This window comes from Cebus imitator, unplaced genomic scaffold, assembly GCF_001604975.1.
Source record: "Cebus imitator isolate Cc_AM_T3 unplaced genomic scaffold, Cebus_imitator-1.0 Scaffold2, whole genome shotgun sequence".
Lineage (NCBI taxonomy): Eukaryota > Metazoa > Chordata > Mammalia > Primates > Cebidae > Cebus > Cebus imitator.
In genome coordinates this window covers 9,261,777-9,267,521 of record NW_016107317.1, presented here as the reverse complement: position 1 = coordinate 9,267,521, position 5,745 = coordinate 9,261,777, and positions in this window count along the sequence as shown.

The following is a 5,745-nucleotide window of genomic DNA, read 5'->3' as shown; positions in this document are numbered from 1 at the left end:
TTAAGATGTTAGTTTGTGTTTTGGTTTTTCTGGTATCTGTTCCCTGTTCTAAGGTGATAACTCAGCCCTTTCTATTTCTTTGGGGTAGAAATTAAAAAAAATCTTTTGAAGACAACCTCTTAAACTGTCTCATATGAATTCCTGGGCTTACTCAAGAGATGATATCAGGTGTTGAGAGAGGAAAGCACAGAGAGAGCAGGGTGAGGGGAGAGGAACTTGAACCACTGCCCCGGCGTCACCGTGGAGGAGTGGGGTCTCCAAGCAGCATAGCTGCATGGGCATGTTGGACCCTGCACGCCAGGTCTGCCAGCCTGGGCCAAGGTTCCCAGACCACAGGGAGCAGTAACATGACCCAACTTAGAGTCCTGTGGGACAAGGGACAAGGGGGTGATCAGCACGACATGGTGAGAGGCCCTTCCATACCCTCCTCCTGATCTCCAAGAAGCAATTCTCCAGGACTCCTGAGCAACCCTGGGGAGGGGGAGGTAGCCTCAGTAATGCAGGAGATTGAATCCCCTGGGGCCAGTCAGGATGGGGCTGAGCGTTAGATTTAGATTGGTTTAAATTTTTTAAAATAGGACCTCTTTTGCCTCCAGGATTTGCGGAGGCAGATTGATCCCTCCAAATGCAGCCAGGACACTTATTGGCTGTTCCAGGTGCATCTGTGAGCCAGGTGAACGTGGGCACAACGCAGGTGAGACCCTCCTTCCCAGGTCCCACAGGCAGCCTCATCAGGTCCCGCAAAGGAGGAGCTGAAGATGTGCCTTTTTAGACCATCTTGGTTGACTGGCTTTGGGGTCCCTTTTGTGGTGGATTGTCAGTTCCTTGATATCATGCTGGACCCCTATTAACTCAGTAGGGAGGGCACCAGGTTCAAGAGACCAAAGAAGAGACCCAGAGCCTACGAGACCAGGGGGGTTATTAGTGGGAAACGTACACATGGGGATGCTCCCGTCGTGGCACGCTGGGCAGGAGAACCACAGCCACTTGCGAAAAACACGCAATTTGTAGCATTTTCACTTCGCACCCTTCCCCAACAGGCTCCACCTGGCAGCCTTCATTTAATCCAAAAGAAAGGACCTTGATCCCCTGTATGGCTGTGTTCCACTGGACAGCAGGGGAACTCAGATATTCTCGTAGATTAGAAATGAATTGGCTGGGTGTGGTGGCTCACGCCTGTAATCCCAGCACTTTGGGAGGCAGAATCACCATTTCCTTCCCAATTCAGTGTTCAAGAGAGGCCAAATCACCACTTCCTTCCCAGTTCGGTGTTTAAGAGGTTTGTTTCTCGGACTTTCCTGCTTCACCCTCACCATGTCTAACCCGTCTGAGCAGAGCTTCCTACCTACAACTGATATGGGTGCAGCCCCCAGGTGCAGACCCCCGCCCAGAACTTCTGTATATAGACACCCTCTGTGCTACTCCTCCAAGAAAAAGTCTGTAAACTCTCTTCTGGTGTCTGCTCTTCACACAAATGAGCACAGTAAGGAAAAAAGAGATGAATTGGGAGCGTAAATCCCAATGATCCAGTTTGGAGCTGACCACAATAGCTCAGGCAAATTCACTTCCGTCTCAGTTTCTCCACCCATACGGATGGGAATAACAGCTGCCTCACTCATTTTACTGCCACCATGTAAGTGGTAAAATGCTCTAAGTTTGTAAGGAGTTTTTAGACGCAAGGGACCCCTATTCTTTTAGAGAACTAAACCCAGAACTTCAGCAAGTGAGACCATTTCCTCACTCTAGACATGTATGAGTCAGAGCTTTGGGTGCTGAGATCTCTGATTCACATAAGAATAAACACAGAATTCACTAAATAACATGTCTGTGCCTCTTAAATCCACTCAAGTACTACAGTGGCTGCAGCAATGGGGTCCTGACCTGGCTCAGCCTCCGAGTCTCCAAGCTTTAGCGAGTCCCGATCTCTTGCAAAAGTTCACCCGATAAGGAAATGACGGCCTTGATTCTGGTCCTGATTCTTTCCCTCACTGGCTGTCATTTAACCGCAAGCAAGCTTTCTCAGGTGTGGAATCAAGACAGCGGGGGCAGAATGAAGACCACCTCCAACTCCAATTCCTCAGTCTCCCTGCCAGTGCAAAGGGAGGTTGAGACAGTCCTGAAGATCCTCCTGCCTCATCGTATTCCTGCACATGAGTCCAGGGAGGGATGCGGAGCTGGGCAGAGCTAGTCGCTGACGTGGCCCAGGCCCCACAGGGCCTTTTAGGACCAGCAGCCCTTTCTGGACCTGTGGGACAAGGAGTACAGGCACAGGGGAAGACTGAGGAGGCCGGGAGTGCAGGAGTACCCGGCTGGCCCCCTCTGCCCAGGCCCACCGGGACAGCCCCAGTGAGCTCACGTCTGCAGTAAGCTCACTTCCCATAACTGGGACAGTGAGACATGCCTGGGAAGCCAAGCCCAGGTGAGAAGTGATGGCTGCCTCCTCAGGAATGTGCTGCCTAATTAACGCTGCCTCCCAGCTGGCTCCTGCCCAGGCTAGGACTACTCCCCCAGGGTAGTGCTGGCCAGCCTCCAGACTGAGTCATTCTGGGAGCATTTATTGAGGGCCTACTATGCAACGGGCATAACAAGAAGGAATACAAGCCACACAGGAGAGTACAGTCTATCTGTCCCAGACAGACTTTCAGAGACAGATTGTCAGAGAGCCTCAAGAGCTCTACTGGTGAAGCCCCCAGACCTCCATCAACGCACAGCCCTCCCACTCCCTGCCCACAGCTCCAAGCCCTTAACTTGTTTCCCTTCCTTTTCAAAGCACCCACAGTTCTCAATCTCCTTCTAGGCTCCTCTTCCTCTTAAGGTGTATGCAGCAGGCTGCTGCCTCCTCATTTTCCTTCCGGGACAGTCTGAACCACCCACTGTCCATCCATTGGCAGACATTAGGTTTATTGCATCCTGTCCTTGGCAGGGTGTCCAAGAGAGGCCATAAAGTGAGGCCACACCCATGTGCCTGGAGGAGGGGCTCTCAGTAGAGGTGCTCTCCAGGTGGATTACCTATAGAGCAGATCCTCAGGCAGGAAAGCCTAACTTGGAAGACAGGCCTCAGATGGGCAAGGGGCCTTCCTCTCAAAGAGCATGTGCCCCGAGGGCTGAAGTTGGAAGAGGTTAGAACCCTCAGCGTGGCCTACATGGTACGTGGTCAGAGCAGTCATTCTCCTTGTGATAAGATCCAATCTTTTATCTTTACTAGCTCTGTGTCTGCATTTGTTAGGATTGCATCCCACCCGGAAAAAGAGACACCCCCAAAAAATAGGCTTACACGGTTTTGAGGGGCTATTTGTCTCATTTAATGAGAGCTTAGAGGTTAGGCATTCAGGGCCTGACCATGGATCCAAATGTCATCAGGGGTCCAGGCTCCTTACCCTGCTCCCCAGCCTCCCTTAGCATGTACCTTTTATCGCCACAAGACAGCTGCCCCATCTCCAACATCCAGTTCAAATTCCAAGCAGGAAGACGAAGATCGAAGGACTAGTTGAGTCTCTCCCCTTTAAGGAGCTTTCCTGGAAGTTCCACACACGTTCTTACAACTTATTGGCCAGAACTGTGTCACACAGCCACCTCTATCTGCAAGAGAGGCTGAGAAATGTATTTTTAGTTGATCATTTGCTGCCACCAACAACATCAGATTTGGTTAAATGAGGAATAAAAACTGGTATAGAACTTGCCAGGACAGAGATGTGTAGGAGCAAAGGGAAAACTCCCCCCTTGCCCGTGAAGGGGCTCCTGCTCGGTCCCAAGTCAGGCTCTCAAAGACATAAGACAAGGCTACAGGGGAACCTCATCCAGTTTTTATTCTGGGGACTCACAGCAGTTTTTCAAAATAGACACAGGTCTGGTCAGAACCACAAAACTGACCAGTCTGCAGGGCTGAATTGAATAGCAGGCTTTTGGGGCTTTAGGCTTGTGATCTACCCAATGGCATCCACTTTATGGCATAAGAACACAGAAAGACAAAGACAAAGGAAAAGAGGATTTCTGAAAGGAAAAAGGATCAGACAACATGAATATTCATTCCAAAAGTACACCAGAGTTGCCATACCCAAGACTAGTCTTACAAATGCTTTTCTCCCATTAATCAAGATTTGGGAGAGAAAAAGGCAGTGCTTTTTACCATTTGCTTAATCAGATTCCACAGAGAGACAGACTGAGAGCCTGGCTGGTAAAAAGTTTCTTACCCTTCTGCTGGCTGGTGAGGTCCTGAGTTCTTTTGATGGTAGCTTCCAGAGGAACAGAGCAGCACTGATGTGCTGCTCACAGTGCCAAAACTGTAGAGAAATTTTGCTGAAAATCAACTGAAAAATGGCAGATTAATAAAAGAAAAGGCATACACATTTTATTAATATGCATGGAAGGGGAGTGGGGGAAGAGGAAATCATGGAGTGATTACCCCAACCCTGCAATGAGGTACAAAAGTTTATACACCCTCGATAAGGTTAGGATTTGTGTCCCTGCCCAAATCTCATGTTGAATTGGTAGAAGGGCCTGGTGGGAGGTGATTGGATCATGGGGGCTGTTCTCGTGATAGTGAGTGAGTTCTCACGAGATCTGATGGTTTAAAAGCATGTGGCACTTCCCCTTCATTCTCTCTCTCCTGCTCCGCCATGGTAAATCGTGCTTGCTTTCCCTTCATCTCCTGCCATGAGTGTAAGTTCCTGAGGCCTCCCACCCATCCTTCCTGTACAGCCTACAAAACTGTGAGTCAATTAAACCTCTATTATTCATAATTACCAGTCTCGGGTAGTTCTTTGTAGCAGTGTGAGAATGAACTAACACAGAAAACTGATACCAGGAGTGGGGCATTGCTATAAAGATGCCTGAACATAAGGAAGCCATTTTGGAACTGGGTAATGGGCAGAGGTTGGAACAGTTTGCAGGGCTCAGAAGAAGATGGGAAAATGTGGGAAAGTTTGGAACTTCCTCGAGACTTGTTGAATGGTTTTGACAAAGATGCTGATAGTGATATGGACAATAAAGTCCAGCTGAGGTGATCTCAGATGGAGAGGAGGAACGTATTAGGAACTGGAGTAAAGGTCATTCTTGCTATGCTTTAGCAAAGAGACCGGCAGCATTTTGCCCCAGCCCTAGAGATCTGTGGCACTTTGAGCTTGACAGACATGATTTAGGGTATCTGGAGGAAGATATTTCTAAGTGGGAAATCATTCAAGAGGTGACCTGGCCTGGCTGATCCTAGCAGTGTACAATCGTATGTGTTCACAAAGTAATAATCTGAAATCAAAACTTATGTTTAAAAGGGAATTAGAACATAAAAGTTTGGAAAATTTGCAGCCTGACCATGTGGTAGAAATAACCATTTTCTGGGAAGAAATTCAAGCTGGATGCCAGGCACAGTGGCTCACACCTGTAATCCCAGCACTTTGGGAGGCCAAGGCAGGTGGATCGCCTGAGGTCAGGAGCTTGAGACGAGCCTAGCCAACATGGCGAAACCCCGTCTCTACTAATAATACAAAAATTAACCATGCATGGTGGTGGACGCCTATAATCCTAACTGCTTAGGAGACCGAGACAGGCGAATTACTTGAACCTGGAAGGAGGAGGTTGCAGGGAGCAGGGATTGCACCACTGCACTCCAGCCTGGGCAACAAGAGTGAGACTCTGTTTCTGGAAAAAAAAAGAAAAGAAAAGAAAAAGAAAAAATCTACCCATCTGACAAAGGGCTGATATCCAGAATCTACAAAGAACTAAAACAGATTTACAAGAAAAAAAAACAAA